The 14,791-nt window shown below is 45.1% G+C and overlaps 1 long non-coding RNA gene across 1 annotated transcript; it reads right to left on the reverse strand.

Annotated features, from left to right (window-relative positions):
- Positions 1–1,104: 1,104 nt before the first annotated feature.
- Positions 1,105–4,895, reverse strand: LOC135314176 (uncharacterized). Its single transcript, XR_010373628.1, has 3 exons — positions 3,029–4,895; positions 2,076–2,132; positions 1,105–1,622 (listed from the first exon to the last, which is right to left on the reverse strand). It is a non-coding gene; the product is annotated as an uncharacterized LOC135314176 (long non-coding RNA).
- Positions 4,896–14,791: the final 9,896 nt, after the last annotated feature.

The raw sequence follows: 14,791 nt of genomic DNA on the forward strand, positions 1-14,791 counted from the left end.
ACTATTGCTAGTCTGGATCCCAACACGCTTCAAAAGCCAAATTGGTAGTTTCAAAATCCAGCTTCATCAGTCTCTTCTAAACTCATGTGCTCTCCAGAACAACGAGCCCTAATCCGGCTTGAATTGGACCATTTCATCTCATCACGGGCTCAAATGACTGTCAGTCGATCAAATGCTTCTTTGAAAACAGATTTCTTGCAGATGACCATGATTGCCATAAAGCAGTATTTAAAAACATTTTAATATTTGAAAAGAACTTTCTTTTCCTCTTATATCAACCACATGTTTGAGAAAGGGCCTGGGGTTTACCGCTGCTTGGTGAGAAAATAGCAAAAAAGGGAAAGGATAATGGGGTGATAATGACTGGAAATGTATGGGTTGAATTTGGGACCTATTTAAATACAAGAAGACAATTTGCGACTTGGTGGTATACGCAGACACAGAGAGATGTTTGTGGCTCAAATGTATATTTGCATATAGAAAAATGTTTTGCGGCAAACTATTCTCTTAGCGCAGTCAAACTCCAACCAAGCTGCAGCTGCCGAAGCTGAGGAACCCACCCCAGCCCAAGCCGATGGGCTGTGTTGGCTCGGGAATCGCGCAGGAGCTTCCCTGCCCTGCCGTTACCGCTGACCCCTGTCGCACTGCAGCCCACAGCCGGGAACAAAACTCCTCCTTCACCTTGTGCCTCCAAACTCCTCCCTCTGTTTGACCGATTCCTAGGTGGTTTTTTTAACCTAGCGGGAATTAGCAAAAGAGCCAACATGAATCTACAATTCAACCAGGAGCTTCACTATGATGGAATCATTTTAATTGTTGGACTAGATGATGCACTTAGGACATCATTGTAGGTCCCTTCCACCCCCCAAAATATAATATAATATAATATAATATAATATAATATAATATAATATAATATAATATAATATAATATAATATAATATAATATAATATAATATAATATAATATAATATAATATAATATAATATAATATAATATAATATAATATAATATAATATAATATAATATAATATAATATAATATAATATAATATAATATAATATCCTAATTAAAGAAACTTTAGGGGAACGAGGTCCGGTCCCACTTGCCTCAGTCTGTGGTATCTCGCCCTTGGAAGGCTCAGGGGTTTCTGCTAGTTTTACAGTGCTGCATTTTAAGGAGTTTGGTGACTGGTGACAACACTTACGCCTCAGGTGTAGTCACCGCCAGGCTCCCGTGAATCACATTATCTTGATAAACAATTTGTCACTTGCTCCACTGGAAGCAGGGAAGTCAAGCTGAATTTTGCTATTAAAAACTAGAAAATGTTTTTCAAAATAAAATTGCTTGAAATTGTATTGTGACTTCAGGGGTGCTGATTTGTGATCTCTTCAAAGAAATCTCATTTTAAAGAGGATTCACTTTGGGTAGGGCCTCATGAAGGACTGAACTTGTAAATCTCCCACATGGAAACTGAAGCACCTTGAAACAAAAATTTTAAAAAATTGGTGCCTGAAAAGCACAGAAAGTGGTAGAAGACACAGAGCTGCTACACAAGATCCTGATGGCTCTCACGATCATCTCTAGATTCACTCGCTCTTTTTCTCCTTGGTGTGTCCCATCTTTAAAAAAAAAAAAAAAAAAGAAAAAAAAAAAGATGAAGAGCAGGACACGGGCCAAGCATTAGAGTACAGAGAGGCTTATAAAAACATTCTTCCCTATTAAGCAACTGGTCAGATTTTCACTGCATAAAAGATGAAGTAGATTGAACAAAAGGCTTACCTATACGTCGCCATTTCTGATAGAAACCCTAGATTGCCTTTGTCACTTTAGCACATGAGCACGAGGCCAAATGAAACACATGTTTACAACTATAATGAGGATTAGCTTTGCACTAAAAAAGTTGAACTACAGTCAAAATTAGATGGTGACATGAGTATTTGCCAACAGCATTAAATGAGAAATAACGGAGTATGAGGTTTCTGGAATGAATAGAAAACGTATTGTTTAGAGACCTTCTTGGCCAAGGATCAACATATGCCAATACTTAAGACTTCTTGTTCTTATTTACTTACCCCAACAATAAAACAATTGTTGTTTTGTGCCAACAGCCTGACAGACTGGTCCTGTACCTTAAGAAATGCAGATTGGATATTATTTCTCTTGTATCAGCTTCAACCTACTTTTCCAAAAAAAAGATGCAAAGTAATTGAGTCCAGGGGAGAGGAAATAAGTGAAGGAGGTAATCGATTTTAATAACATATAGCATCAACACACATTAATAAAATACATAAAACAGAGGGAAAAAAAAGCGCTTTCCCATCTCAGAAGACCCGGCAGCATTTGTAGCTTCGTCCAGCCCTAGGCAGAGGTTATCAGTGAAGCCTCAACAACAGCCATGATTGATCTTCCCCCAGTGCCCTCCATCAGCGAAGCCCAGTGGTGAGGTAATCACCATCGTTCCCATTATAAATACAAGAAAACTGATTAACTAAAAACCTAGGAAACGTTCTCAAAACCAGAGAACTTGAAACGTATTTGCAGTTGAAACATTCAGACTCTTTCCTGGTCTAACTGCTTCTCTCCATGGTATTGCCCACTGCCAGGCCACCCTTGTGTTCACAATGAAGTCACCTTGCAGTATTTCACTCCTAGGACCGTACCTCTGTCCTCATGCCACAATGCTACAGCTGGAATAGAGACTCAAGCCAGAGCTCGCTCGATTTTAAAACAGATATTGCTGATAAAGACATCAGGAAAGCCTTCAGTTTTGGAGTGATTTTCCCACCCCTCTTTACTACACCCAGTCCAAGACAGACTTGCTCACCTGGTCTTCAGGTGGCTTCTGCATGGGTGTGACGTGATAAGGGGCTGGACGGGGCTGACCTCAATGTGGCATAGGGGGGTCCTGATACCTACACAGGGACAAGGTTCAGGTGTCGTAATGGGAAAATGACTCTTGAGTTTTGTTGTGTCCGGTCTGGTGCTCTGAAAAACTGCTTGTGTTATTGAAAAAAATAAAAATCACCTATTTCTCTAACTTGCAGTGACGGAATAAAGCTTAACTCATTCATGTTTTCAATCAAACCACCGGCAACGGGTCCTGTGGGAATGCATGTAGAAAAAGCATCATTAATTATTAGTTAACCTACTCTTAAGAGCAGTTTGCAAACTCCCTGGTGAAACATTTCTGGCAGAAAACAATTTGTCAATGATCAAAGCGCTCCATGAAAATGTCAGTATGGACAAAGGCCCAAGGGAAAACAGGCGGAGTCCCAGTAGAGCCCAGGCTGCTACATAGATCCAAGTCCTGCCTGCTGTCCCACCAGGCCATCTCCTAGACAGTCTTACAGTGAGGATGGGAAGCAAAGAGCCTATGAGTCCTAGCTCCAAAGTTCCCAACTTATACTGGAGTACCTGGCCCTGGTCTGAATGGGAAAGCAAACTGTGGGCCTGATGCAATGAGCACTTAGGACGTTCACTCTCCATGGAAGATAATGTCAGCTCTACGTGCCCTGCAAATCAAATCACCACAACACCTGTAAGTCCTGGATCTTTGTGGTCAACCCTTCTGTTGGTCCTATGAATTGAGGAAACCCTATTTGATGTCAGGAGGATCAACTCTGTAACTTGCAACACCTGGATCCTGAAGGCAAGGAAGATATATGAGGTCCTGAAGCAATATCTCGGAGCCTTGCCAGTTATTTCATCTGTATTTAGATTGTGGTCTCGGAGCCCAGTCCACCGTCCTCTGCAAGGGGATGATCTCACACCAGCAGCCCTCCGCCTCCCCCTCAGAAGACACAGTAAAGCAGGAAATAGAGTTTTGACTCTATTTGATCACTTACGGCAACAGAAAAGATGAAAAGTTCATGTTCTGTCACAATTAACCACCAGAAGACTCTTCCAGTGAAATCCGTTTGAGATACAAGTAACGGCCAATCACATATTTGAGATTAAGGAAAGAAAGATTTCTCTCTAAGAATATGTATCCATAAAGAAAAATCTACAGTCTGCGTAGTTGTAAATAGAGATGTCATGTCTGGGTACCATCATCACAATGGTGCATGGTTAGTTGCCTACAGGAGCCTGTACCTTTTGGGCTACGTCATCTAAAAGCTTGTGCCAGAAACCAGTCCCTTACCCCAAAAGTCTACATCAATAAGGAGACAGAAAGCATTTTCAGCGTTTTATAAACTGGGATCCATGACACTGGAAACTGTATATGATTTGTGCCCTTCAACTAGGATCTCCTAAATCAAATTCAGTAGTCACAAGGCCCTCGCACTGCTGCTCTATCCGTCACCTTGCTCGCTCTCCACGACCATGACGATGACGCAGAGAGGAGCCCCTGCACAGTCTTTGCCTAATTGCCCCCATGGCACACGTCGTCCTCTCACCCCTTTAGAACCGAGCCACCACGCTAGGTGTAAACACCTCTTGCTGAACACAACCTTGCCGTAAGGAGAGGGCAGATGCAGAAACGCGGCCCTGGGCCCCCGGGGGGCTCGGGAGGACCTCTGCACCGGGGGCCTGGCTCGTTGATGCCTGTGGCAGGTAGAAGCACAAGCAGAGGAAAATGTATCTTTCGGTTGGTGACTTGCTAAGAGGATGATTTAGCTTTAGAGATCCTGGTAGCTGGGTACAGACCCTTAAAGTGTATGTAATACAATGCCTACAGTATCGACACATGAATATAATGGGTCTATAGGGCTTCTATACGTTCACCTCCTTCCTTATGTGAGCTGTCCTGCCATCCCTTAAAAATAAATAAATAAAGGTATTGATTGCTTACCACCTGCGCTCCGGACTAATATCCTGCAAATGTTTTTGCTCTGGGAACATGAAGCAACATATGTTAGCATTAACTTTTCTGCCTTTTTTATACAGCTATAAACAGATCCATTGACTTTCCCACCCCCCCCCCCCCCCCCCCTTTTTAATTTTGCAAAAATAAATTCTTTCCTGGACAGTCAAAGTTCATTACTGAGACAGAGCACAGCTCCCCTTCTCCTGCCCACAAGAGTCAGAGTGAGGAAGCTCACATGGCACGCAGACCACCCATCTTTGATTGTAGCGGGCAGGGAAAAAATCTCCCATATTCCATATTTTTTTGAGACTCTTAAGATCATTTTTCTTAGGAGGATTTTTTTCTTTATGCATCTTCCGTATCATAAAACCTGTTTATTGGTATTTCTCTGAGCCATTTTTATTAGAGAGGTCTTTTTACTGAGTTTTATATTAAAGATTCTAACAAAGGCAAATAAAATTACATCTATAACTAAGTGCACGCTGTTACAAGCTCGCATCCATCCCCGCGCCAAGAAGAGGCTTTGCGTAGTAAAGATACTATAATAGAGTCAGGATTTTCAGAGAGGCTCGATACTCCCAGTCAGGGCCAGGTCCATGTAGGAGCTCAGTTTCCAGTTAGGCACCATTAGCAGATGACTTCAACCAAAGTAAATAAGATGTCACCCTCTGCTTTGGCTAGATCTGATCAGCCACAGCTTGTGGTCAGCATCACTTACGTGGGAGCTATCGTTCCCTGCGCCACGCATAAAGGGAACTACTCAGCATCAGACCAGGGAATGGATATTTATGTTCAAAACCGATGGTCATCAGGACTACGAAGCACGAGGACGTTTCAGCTTGCTGGGTAATGCACGGTTAAAGGAGAGGGGACCTCGGGTAAAGAAACACAGTGCCCGAAGAAGCCAGCTGAAGCGATCACAGCTCCGCAGCATCTCATTCAAGCAGCCATGGATTAACTTGCGAGGGGTCTCCAGGGAACGGCGTACAGGGTTTGCATTCCGCAAGCCCATGCACAACTGTGAAAGCAGCAGGGCCAGGCAACGAAGGTAGTCACCCAGGGTGAGGGCTTTTTGGTTGTGGGTTGGGGTTTTTTGTGTGTGGGGAGCGACTTTTTGTTTGGGGTTTTGGAGGTATTTTTACTTCTTTTGTTCAAAAATCTTTCGGGAAGTGGTAAATGCTCAGCTTCAACAGTGAGAGGAAGGCACAGCGCTGCTCACACCAAGAGCCTTCCTGGGTAGGAACCAGCCCTGGGAGATTCAACCCTGAAAGAAGCTACTTCGTCCTCCAAGAGCTGCTCTCCTCCCACAGGCTTGCATCCTCCACTTGGCTTTCGCCCTGGCAGCCTCCGGAAGACCCCAACTAATCTCATTTCATTCACGTTGGGTCAGAGCACAAGCTTCCCAAAAACATAATTGCCTGGAAAACCCAATATTCCTGCAGCTGGGTCTCCAGGAGGGGTTTTCACACAACCTCTGGTTTTGCAGCAAGGGACAAGGACATGGGACCGGAGGAGGCGGTTACGCAGCATCTCTTCCTACTCAATTAATTGAATGAGCTCGGAGGAAAGCTCACCATCTGCACAGCCCGTGAGTCACCTCGGGACGCAGGCAGTTTACTGTATATATTAGTCAACAGAAACAAACAACATAAATCCCTAGACGTTAAAAGCCTTTTTAATATTTTTTTTCTCCCTCCTCCAAAACTTGGCTACAGATCCGTAATTATAATTTTCTGGAGATTTAAAAATATTTAATTGTGGTTTCTATAAACATGAAGATAAATTACTACGTCTAAATATTGGTTCTCAACAGTATCTAATGCCTCTCAGGGGGCTGCTTTTATTTTACTAAGACAGAAAAATAAGTTGTAAAAGATTTTCTTTGTCCCTCTCGCTCACCATAGAGGGGAGTAGGGTTTGAAAAGATTTCTTGTAGTCGCCACTGAATGCTTTCTAGCTGATGACTTTAGACAGCATTATTAAGTAAACTAAAGGGGAAGATTGATTTCCAAGATGATACATTGTAAAGTCATGAGAAATAAAAGCTTAAGCTTTTATTCCAGAAAACGAAGAGGCAGTAAATGAGATGAAGACACTAAGACAGACACTGTACCACCCACCAGTTCCCCTTTTAAAGCTTTCAAGCTGACTGGCAGACAAAGCCGTAATGGGAAAATTTTAAAAGTTTTGGGGCTTGGGTCTGGATGAGCAACACAACGTGTGTGAGCATCCCCGAGGCTTATCCGGACTGTAACCAGCTTCCTGGATCTAACTCTTGGGTTGCAAGATTTACAAGGACATGCCGAGGTATCACATATTCACAGCTTCTCGTTGGGTTAAAAAAAATGCCCCAAGAGCACTGTCTGTTCCAGTGTTGCCCTGTTATGGTTGTGGATTATCAGTCTCAAGGTATGGATGAGCACGAAAATGGAGAGTGATAGAACAGCCCTGAACCGAAGCAACAGCGTGGGGTTGTACCAGCTGCAGTTACACCTTACAGAGTTTGAGCTCTCACTCTTAAAAAAACCAGAAATGCCTAAAAAGGGCAGATCAGGAACCGCGGATGTTACCAGGAACTGAAAATACTGCGATTGTGTGGCCACAGCTGAAATTCCGCTGCCAATCCTGTGACTCTTCTGTTGGAGGAAACTGTTTCTGTGCCACGCGTGGTGTGCAAGCCAGTCTCCCCAGCCTGTGTCACGGGTGGGAGCCTGGCTGAGACGCGGGTGCAAGGCGTGCCCGCCCCGAGCACCCCCTCCCGTCTTGGTGCACGGCACCCCGCTGCCCCGCCAGCAGGGCTCTCTGCGTGGCCACACTCTGAACCAGCCTGAGGAACTGCTCCTGCTTCAAAATAACCCTGCAAAAACATCCCAATTTATGAGTAACTTACCAGGTTTTGGTTTTTAATGCCACATCAGTTCCCTGGTCATGGCAACAACACCGTGCCCATCGGAGGAATGGAGGCTGCAGCCTGGGAGCAGGTAGAGGGAGGAGGTGGGGCATCGGCACAACAAGCTGAAACTACCACCAAACTGGACAAGAAACAGCCAGCCAAGACAGAGAGGGACCTGGAGCAGAAGCCCCATGTGGGAGAGGGCACCCTGGGGGTCTTTAGACAGGGATGTCAGTCAAACCCAAAGCTTCACGAGCAGGGAAAACACAGACCCTCTGGGCGGGCAAGCTGAGCAGCCACGTCAGGGCACGGAGGCTGCTCGCCCATGGAAACCCATCCATAGAGCACTAACGTGTTACCTCCTCCTCCGTGAAGCAGGTCAGGGAAAAGGATTCTTTTTTTTTGTAAGCAGTGACATTTTGCTTCTGGCTTTTATGCAAAGGCTCTGGCTTAGCTGTCTTGTTACGAGTTTGCCTGGCCCAAAGAAACCGCAGCCCATGCTGGGACAGAAAAACGTACACGGAGAGGCAGAGCTCAGCGATGGAGCCGACAGTAAAGCTCCTTTGCCTGATTACAAGCTGAGCTGCAGCCCCAAGCTACCCTGCCTCTTCCACCAGCCCATGGTGTGCTGAGCACTCTCCAAACAGACCCAAGAAAATGTGGTTCCCACCCAAAAACAGCTTCCAGGCTCCAGCTGGGCAGAATACAAGGAAAGCACAAACCCTATACAGCTGTATTAACCATACATTCATAGAGACGTACTAATAATAGAGCCCAGAAACTGCTCCCAGGTTACTCATCTTGCATGTCAAGCCAGTCCTCATGGTTTCCACAGGCATAGGGGAGAGGTGGGTGTCTTTCTTGGTTTCATAACAGTGCTGCACGCCGCTGTGTAATAAATAAAGATGAAATGGAAATAATTCCAACCCATTCCTCTTTGAGCAGAGTTCAAGGAAAATATTGCAGCTAAAGACTATAAGCAGACCCAATAAATTTGTTCCCCCACCCCATTCCCCTTTGTTATTAGGGTGTGACTAAGACTTTGCAGCATCAACTTTAGGTCTTAATTAGAGATTCTTGCTGCAAGCTGAAGGGATATTTTAAATCACATTAAAAATATCATAGGAAGTTGCAGCATGAATGCAGACACAACGCAAAACTATGAATTGGGCTGGCTGAAACACGTAGTCATGGTCCGGGGATTTTTCCTTTATCTTAAGCCTCGGATTCCTCTGGTGCTATATTATCTCCTGTGGATTTCATACCAAGTGACGGCAGAGGGGTTTAATAGACTGCATCCAGCTGTCCTCAAATATTTATATCCAAAGGACTGCTTGGCTTTCTTGAGTCAAAAGTGGAGAAAGTGGAGCTGTATTATTTATAAGGAAAAGCTTATTGCCTGGGCTACTGCTTAAGACATTATTGTCTGACTGTGCTTTCTACCCAGCGCTTGCTGCAGACGACTGAACTTGACCTATCCACCCATCATAAATTAAATTCTTTGATCTCCTCTGTAACAACACAGAGCCCTAATAACAATAGATCAAACCGCGGCAGGGACAATATGCTTATTCTTTACCAACTAACTTTTAATTAGTAAACAGCGCAGGGGAAGAATCCACCTTTGCAGAACAAAAAGGGAAACAAAAAGCATTTAGTACTTGAAAGAAATCACTGATAAAGAGCAGAGGCATCTTTCAGAGCTCTACATCCTTGTTCTGTTCATCTGAAAAACCACATCATCCCCAAACCATTAAAACCAGGATGAATTTCACATTGTAAGAAATCGCTGTGAAAGCAAACATCAAAAGGAGCTGGGGAGGAGGAAGCAGATCAGGTGGGAGAGAAATAGCACGATGCCTTTTATCAACTCTTCATACAGAAGCATCTCACCGATTATCTGCCCGTAGCCTTGTTTGGGCTGCGCCGGTCCCTGCGGTTCGTACAGTAAGCCTGGCTGCGGCTGAGTCAGGCTCCCATACCTCACAGGGGTGTTTAATGTTTGCAAAGCAGCTGGGAAAAACCACACGGCTCCCATCATCCTGTTTATTTTACGTTTGCGCAGGGTGGATTTATTATTGCAGAGATCTTCAGAGGTTCCCCTTTACACTAAATAGGTTCAGTTGGCTCATAATTTCCAGGTGAGCTTATCTGCTGCTTAGCAGGTGGGTTCTTCCAGGCAAACATAAATACTTAAATGACCTTTTTTTCTATGAGCTGCGGCACTCATCAAGGCAGGGATCTGCCTTGGCGATCTGGCTGCGCATCTCAGGTGACTTTATGCCAACGTAGGAGCAAATTCTAAGTAAAGCTTCTTTTGCTGGAGCACGGACGACAGCTCCCTCCCGGCCTGCTCCCTGGTGTGTCACAACACACCAGCAACAGCTCGACTGGTCCCTCGGTGGGATGCTAACACGCACCTCTCGCCTCTCCCTAGCCCACTGCTTTCACAACACTGGCAGGTATTTGGCAGACCATGAGGTGCAGAAAGTATCACTGGGGAAAAGGAGCATAAACCCATGTAAGATGGTACGTTCACCTCAGGCTCATTTCCTTAGGAAAGCAGGCTAAACCCCCAACACGGCTTATTAAAACCTGCCTGGCACAGGAAGAAGACAAGCCAAAACCAACCCAAACCGTTTATGTGGTGTTACCACATCCCAAGCAAACAAACCCAGCCTGCCGCAGACTGCAAGCAGGAAGCAAGCCCATGGACAGGGATACTTCACCGAACCTCTCCGAGTATTAAACTGCTTGAATTTAACCTCTGCAGTCACCCGTTGTCCCAGTAATGCCCTCACTGGGGCTTTGAAAATACCACGATGCTCCACGTATTCTTAGCCAGGTTTGATATTAAACCAAATACGTGCTGAACCAAGGTACCAGGATTTAATCAGCTATAGGTGTCTGATTGTAAACAGCTAGCTACTACCTTAAAAAATAGTAACAATCCAATTCTTAAACAATAATTCAATTAAAAAAGGCAACTTGCAAGGAGTGAATAAGGAAGTGAACTGCGAACCCTTTTTTCCAGCTGGATATCAGTGTACTTGAGCTATTTCACTAACTAGTCGTACCAAAAAACCCGTTTTGTTTTCCACTGAAACGCGGCCTCTCTGCAGTGTAAGGCTGCAGGAAAAGCAAAGCAAGCTCTGGGTTTCAGCTGAAATTATGGGATGAGTTTCACATCGGAAAAAATCTTAATAAGCAAACTGGAATTCAGTCTGGACACCAGGGCAAACACTGGGGCTCTAATCAAATGTCAAGTGACCCTTAATGACTACAAGTGGACAAGCTGGCCTCACTTTTGTCAGTCAGCTGCCCATTTCCAGGACAGAAGACACGGAGTGCGATACCCCGCAGGTCCTCCCTCTGCTACGTGTGCCGTGGGACGGGAACCAATGCCTGGGCAGGCTCCAGGTACAGCTCCCGGAACAGAAACATTTAGATTTTGTTTCTGTGTTTTAAGTGCCCGCTCTTGAAAAGATATTTCATTTTTACAAGACAGATCGTACGCAGACCAATGACAGATTTCATTAAGAGGACAAAGACGACTGGGAATATGACCGTGGCTATTTCTTTAGATGAGTTTTCAGTTGTTCCCTTAGAAGTTAAAAAATAAACAAATATGGTAAAGTTTTTCCATTGAAGTCTCTGTGAGCACTGACAGGATGAAATCCTGCCCGCACCGAATCACATAACTGGCAAACAAGTCAAAGTTTGCAGGGCACACATACATACATGCAAGCCTTAGGACACGGAAAAAGCACAAACCCCTTTGTGAATTGCGCAGCCATAACGCCCAGGAATAACACGGAACTAAAACCAGCAAAACCCACCCGGAGCATGGGCAGGACCCAACCTTCGGTTTGCTCGCAACTGGAAGGCGAAAAAGGGGAAATCCACCGCCCCACAGATTATAAAACCATAGTCACAACTTTACTTTGTGAATTTTAAAACCACAGCCACAACTTGTATTCATTAATTATTGATACGGTTATAGCTGCCGGGCAGTTTTGAGAACCAGAGGTAGACATCTGGAAGGAGAGAGGCTCGCTTCTCCTCCCGTCACCGCCGTGGATGGTGCCGAGGCCGCTCAGCAGAAGCCCATTTTGTTCTTCAGTGGAATAACAGACGGCTCTGCCACCTACCACTACTCGCCGCCTTGTCAAAGCCTTGCATATTGTGTGTGGTCCGGAGTTGGGTCATGCAACCAGCCAAAGCCCTCTAACTCCATTTCCAGTTCACATCACTCTAATAGGCCCTCAGCTGGCCCAAGAAATTCCCAAACATCTCTTTCTACAAACAAGGAATTGGGTTTCTTTTGTCTTGCAATCAGGGGAGACAAATTCTCCCCTTAACCACAGTTTAATTTATTCCTTTTGGTTGTTATTGCCTCCACCTAGTGCAGCTGTCTAGACTGGGGTGGTGGTTTTGGGTTTTTTTTTTCCTTTTTAGTTCGGGATTTTTGGAAGCTGCCTTTGCTTCTTTCCGAAACAAGTTTATTTTTAGTGTCACTTTTTCCATTGGCAAGATATTATGGCTGAGAGCTGTTCTCAGAGGAACTGCTCTGCGTTCAGTATGAAAATGAAAAAAACCTGCCTGGTTGGAGGGCAGGCATAAGAAAAGGCAGCCGAGGTAACGGCAAGATGGTCCAAGCGAACAGGGTCCCGCAGACGTCAATGCAGGTTGGCTGCTGGCGTCGCTGGCAGCGTGTGCTGCCATCGGGAAGAGCGCAAGTCCCTTTCAGACCCAAACCTGCTTAACCAAGAGGGGTTATGGCGTCTTCTGACATCCGCTTGGACTAATCTCCTCCTTGGACGGAGCTCCATGTGGGAGGGTGCCAACGGGACCTGCACCTGCCCAAACCACGGCACTCTCAACTCTTCTCCCGTCGGCTTCCAAGAACAAGTAAACGCTTGTCAACGAGCCACCTGAGAGCTTTAAATCATGGGTAGCCTTGCCACAGGAACCTTCAACCAGCACTAAACAGTTCTCAGGTGATTTCTCAGGAAAGGGGGTCACAGACACAGCTTTTTTTTTTGCTTTTGCTTTGCTGTATACCACCCTACAACCTCCTGGCTGCCTTCTTGCCATGCTGACCTTGCCTGCTCCCGCTCTTTCAGATCGGTATTTATCCCACTCTCTCTCCAAAATACGGAGCCCCTCTGACCTTTCCACAGTTTTGCTGGTGCGTGTTTTCAGAAAGCTTCAGCTGAGAAAGGGACGGCAGAGTTCAGCCCTGAGTCCCCTTCGCAACTGCAGAGTTTAACCCCACTGCAATGGTCGTCTGCTTAATTACCAGGAGTTAACTGCCTCGCAAAGAGTAAGGGTGCAAAAATCCAACATTACTTTTCTAAAGGAAGAGGTGGACTTGAAATAATTGGATAAAAATAAGACTGGTCTCTTTTTTTTTAGCGCTACTTTTCAGCGTTCACAGCCCCAAGAGCAAAGGTTTCCTAGCTCCCGGTGTCTGCCCAGCTTCGCCGTTGAGTGCGACACAGCCCAAATACAGCAATACCAAGAGGGGAGAAGGAAAATAAAGCAATATATTTTAAAGCAAATCCTGCGGGCTTTTAGATTGGGAGTGAAGAGGTGGGGGAGGGCATTAAAACACACACGCACACAAAACCCCAGAATTAAGCAAGCGAGACCATTCCAGCTGAGCTGTTTCTGCCATTGTCTTACAACAACTTTAAACCCATTTGCTTCTTTTTAATGAGGTATTTTCTTCCTCTTAACCACCCAAATCTAATCCATGATGTTAGTCCAACTCAGAGAACTTAAAATCAGAACATTGGGGCCTTTCTTAATCCTCTTAACTTGCCAAAGGTTTTCTGATCACACACCTCTTCCTTCCTACTTAAGACTGCGTTTTTTTCCACCACCCTTTGTCTTCTGTTTACAGCTGTGAAAAATTAGGATCCAAGCAGTAAAATCTCTACATAACAAATGAGCATTTAGAGATGGCTTGCATGTTTCATTGAAGGAAACCGGGAATATTTTCTTAATTATTTCATCAAATCATATGTATCTAACTGTTCCTTGGGCTCAGATACTCAACATTTTTTGAAGGACATTCTTTATTCAACAGTCTTTGGTTCTACTGAATAATTACCTTCAAAAGCTAAATCCTGTCTTACGCTATGGTCACTTTGCACCTCTCACATGACGTGGTACGTCAATAAAGCTGTTGTGGTGGGACAGGATCTCACGTGAAAGGCAGGAATTCTCATCCTACACCTCTTACAGCCCCTCCTGCCTCCTGAAGCCCAGCATCTCAGGAGAGGACGCAGGGCTTGACCACTGCTATGGTCTGGTCATTCCAGGGTGATGTCAGGGCTAGGTGGACTCCTCACATGAAGAAGCTGGAAAAGCTCTGATCCACTACTGATTCATTTCAGGGCTCGCAACCAGAGCCCAGTATATAAATGCATCTGAGATCTACCACCCCCTAAACTTGGATCTTCATCAGATCATGGCTAGACTAGCACAGAAGACTGACTCTATTGGGTACCGAAAGGATACCCTGCTATGAAGACAAGGGAGCTATACTGGAGTGAAAACTCCACGTCAAGCTCTAAGAGGAACCTGCTGTCCTTCATGAAATGTCATGACCAGAAAGGGTAGCAGGTAAGCTCAGTGATTTTCCAAGCCTAGCCACTTCCAGATTTCCTTTAACGCTTGTGAAGTGTAAGAACTGCTGGCTGAGCACTGGCACCTGGAGTCATTCCTTGCTGTTAGACTGCACTGAAGAAATGAAGCACACATTAGAAACCTTCCCTGTCACATCAGCAATACATGCTGACAGCGTTAGCCTCTTTCAGGATGAGCTGCGTCATGGAGGGTAGGAAGGGTGCTGAGCAATGCAAGAACCATTAGTAAGCAATTGTCCAAGGGACAATCCCCATCACATCCTGGTCCAAGTTATGTTTAAAAACAAAAACAACAAGAGACTTCCTTCCTGCCCTTTGCTGCATCGGTCCTCTCGGAGGTACGGGTTTTAGCGAGTGGGCCACTAAATTGAGACAAACTAGGAGGCGAGCAAAGGGCTTGAACCAGAACATGACCTGGCACCTATCCCAAGT

The sequence above is a fragment of the Phalacrocorax carbo genome, chromosome 7 (assembly GCF_963921805.1).
Source record: "Phalacrocorax carbo chromosome 7, bPhaCar2.1, whole genome shotgun sequence".
Lineage (NCBI taxonomy): Eukaryota > Metazoa > Chordata > Aves > Suliformes > Phalacrocoracidae > Phalacrocorax > Phalacrocorax carbo.